At 38.4% G+C, this 3,954-nt stretch overlaps 1 non-coding gene across 1 annotated transcript; it reads right to left on the bottom strand.

The window, feature by feature from the left end:
• Positions 1-1,156: 1,156 nt before the first annotated feature.
• SARC_30082 lies at positions 1,157-1,229 on the bottom strand. The gene has a single exon. It is a non-coding gene; the product is annotated as a tRNA-Ala (tRNA).
• Between the last annotated feature and the right edge of the window lie 2,725 nt (positions 1,230-3,954).

Raw genomic sequence — 3,954 nt, 5'->3', positions numbered from 1 at the left:
TCGAAATATACATATATCGTTATACATGTTTGATTTCACAAATTGCGAAGTAACATCCGGATTGTTATGCTTCTTTTTGATATTTTCTAGGTATCCGATTCCTTAGGAGTGGGATTCAAAAGCGGTAAGCTCACCGTGTCACTAAAAATCAATTTCAAAGAAGATCTGGAGATAACCATTCCGAAAGTTCGAATATTGGCCGGCCAACAGGTACTTATTCATGCATACAACAACACCTATGAGAGACTTCTTTAATATGGGAGATGATACGTATCTACTCTCCTGGAGTAATAGATGATCTACAGTAATAATTCGTTCAGTAGGTTTTAATTCACGCATGCTACAACACTTAGGAAAGACTTCTTTAGTATATGAGATCATATGTATCTACCCTTCTGGAGTTATAAGTGATCAAAAATAGTAATTCTGTCATTAAGTACTATTTCATGCCTGCTACAACATTTAGGAGAGTTTTCTTTAGCATGTGAGATCGTACGTATATGCCATTGTCTTAGTACTGTCTGTGTGGTCTATACATGCTATGATAGTCCACAGTACTGAATCGTACACACCCAATTGGCTATTGTCTTAGTACTGTCTGTAGTCTACGCATGCTATGACAGTTCCGAACAGATTGGCGGTGCATATATATACCCATTTAAGACACATTGCTCTACACGCACAAGTATAAGTAGTGAATACTACAGTAGCCTAGGTATGCGTATGTGATGTATTTTAAGTGTAAGTTGTGAATACTACAGTAACTTGGGTATGTGTATGTGATGTATTATAGGTATAAGTAGAGAATACTAAAGTAACTTAGGTATGTGTATGTGATGTATTTTAGGTATAAGTGGTAATGGTACAATATCCTAGGTATGTGCATCTGCTGTATTTTAGGTATAAGTGGTAATGGTACAATATCCTAGGTATGTGTATGTGCTGTATTTTAAGTGTAAGTTGTGAATACTACAGTAACCTAGGTATGTGTATAGGATGCATTCTAAGTGTAAGTAGTGAATGATACAATAACCTAAAGTATGTGCAAATGTGATGTATTTACTATTTTTAGCCCATCAAAGGACAACGGGTTAAGTGCCGGGTCCGAATACCTGCTGGGTCATTCTTTTTTCAATATATAATACAAAAAAAATACTGGAGAATGAGAGAATTGAACTCCCGACTTCGTGCATGCTAAGCACGCACTCTACCAACTGAGTTAATTCCCAATTGGAATCATCCATGTATAATAGTACATAATTCCTGATATGAACTCACCTCGGACGTGTGAATTAGTTGACGTACGAATACGTATACAAATATACGTGTATGTGCAAATGAATATACAAATATTTGGGACAAATGTGTTTGTGTATATGTATGTAGAGAACGAATATTTATACGTGCATATGAATATAAATAGAATACAAATATGTGACATATGTTTTTATTGCACGATTATGAATATTTGCATATGTATATAAGTTGGATGTACATACGTACGTATATACGAATGTGTGTATATATGCTTAAGCATTTGGTTTCATGCTTGTTTTTGTGCGGAGTGCCATATCATTGGTTAGTGGTTGTATCGGGCGAGTCCTGAGATAATATTACATACGAATATATGATCATGTGTACATATGCGACTACATCGGACGGAGTTCAAGATAACATGTAATATGACATTACAGCTTACCCTGAGCAGTTCTGGAGCTATCGTTCGCTTATGCACACACGTATACGGCCATACCCTTAGCTATAAATAATACAGTGTATTGTATCTACCCCACCTGCAGAAATTGGCAGGTACTTTGGTAGGCGAGATTGCGGAAGACGAAAAGGATAAAATGTGGCATGAGCGAGGCGAAATAGACTTCGGTGACTTCGAGTTCCATCTCTTTCCACGTAAGAAACACACAGTCCTATATTGTGTTTTATGCAGAGTATGCTTGCACGTAGAAAGATATTTATATACGTAGGTGTTGTGTGAATTGTCACGTGGAGAAATACGATTGTTTAACTCTGGGTACGGGTTCACGTTGACTAATACAACACGTATACAATATGTACCTATATAAATTTACACACACTCACATTTACACACATCTATATATATTTGTATTTATATATATATATATATATATATATGTCTGTGTCTGTGTCTGTGTCTGTGGCTGTGGCTGTGTCCGTGTCTGTGTCTGTGTCTGTGTGTGTATGTCACGCTTTATATATCCAGACAAGACCTACACATAAGCTCACATAAGAAGCAGACAGAATATTTAGTTCCTCTCAATTATTAATATCAATTACACTATATATATTAACCAATATGTATTATCACCCGTATTCCGTTTACTTCTTTGGTGATGTGGTCAGATATGTACCCCAAAGTAATTGACATTGACGTCGTTGAGGCGATGATGGCCAATTCCATGTCTCGCAAAGTGGTCGGCTTATTCAACAACGACAAAAGTGAGAAGAAATTCCCCGACCCTCTCACCATCCAATTACCCGCAGATAAGGACATAGAGTATGTGCACACATGAGTGTGCGATGGACTGTCAGAAATACCTACACGCGACAGATATACCTATACTTGTGTTTGTGTGTGTGCTGTGATAGTATGTACACGCATGAGTGTGTTATTTACTGTCAGATATACCTACACTTGTGTTTGTGTGGGTGTTATGATCGTGTGTGTACGTACAACTGCCGAATGTATTGCAGTGGTATGTGTACACACGAGTGTTGGTTTAGAATGTGTCCTATGTCACCACGTAGTCGTGTCTGTTGTGTACTTGAACGCGTTAAGCATAAGCGTCCGCATGTCTGGCTCACATTTGCAATCGGGTGTGTGAAGTGAGATTGACTACCACATCTGTGGTTTTAGGGTTTAGAGTTTAGGGTTCCAGGCCAGCCTTAAAACCCTTATTGTCACGCCAAGGTGTCAATATATTCAGCAGCCCATTCTGAGGGAAGAGTGCCGAAGTCGTGTTGTTTACATACCTGTGGGTCACTCATATAATGAGAGGAGGTTCAGCCGTTGGAGACGATATGTTGCTTAGATACCTGTGGGTGGGGTAGATACGCGTGAGTGTACTATATGTACCGGTCCGGGTCAGTGGCACTCATACTATGCTTTCATGTATTATATTAATACAGAAGATGCTCAAAAGTAAGATTAATATGGTACTTCAAGTTCTTTCTGTTATAGTTCCATTATGCCAGCACTCGATTGAGTCTGCAACTAACGTATGCTATGCATTGGTAACCTGCACCGTCCTATAGATGTGTGTTTTAGTACACCATTACGTTGCATGGTTCAATTGAGTCTACAAGTAACATTTACTAATGCGTTAGTTGTAGTACCGTCACGCACTAACCTACAGCTTCCTATACACGTGCAATGGAACACTCCATTGCGTTACACGGTTCAACTGAGTCTTAACGTATTCGCATACGATCACAGTTGCGACCGCGTTTGTTTTGGCAACAGGACTATTGTGTGGCACAGCGAAATACGAATGAGTACTGGTATGTTTTACCGCACACTCAACTTGAAAAGTACACACATAACCTCGGTCTCATCACAGAGCTCGTCTTATTTACGTACTCAATCCTACGTAAACTAGATCAGGCACAATCGTCGAGAAAGACTTCACGTGCGACGTTTTTGGTTTGGTGAAAATGAAAGCGGTGTATGCGATTACTGACCCCAATGCAGGCAACAACGATGATTTGACCGAATTTTTCAGGTGCGTAGGTATGAGCATATACGCTCGTATATACATATACATTCACATATACTTTGATCTTAACTATATCACTAAAATGTATCTACGTATGCATGTATGAATTGAATGTGTACGTTATATAACGATACTATATATATATATATATATATATGTGTGTGTGTGTGTGTGTGTGTGTAGTTGTATNTATATATATAGT

Source organism: Sphaeroforma arctica, assembly GCF_001186125.1.
Source record: "Sphaeroforma arctica JP610 unplaced genomic scaffold supercont1.232, whole genome shotgun sequence".
Taxonomy (NCBI): domain Eukaryota; class Ichthyosporea; order Ichthyophonida; genus Sphaeroforma; species Sphaeroforma arctica.
Note: the sequence above shows the minus strand (reverse complement) of the source record. Positions and strands in the feature narration are given on the sequence as shown.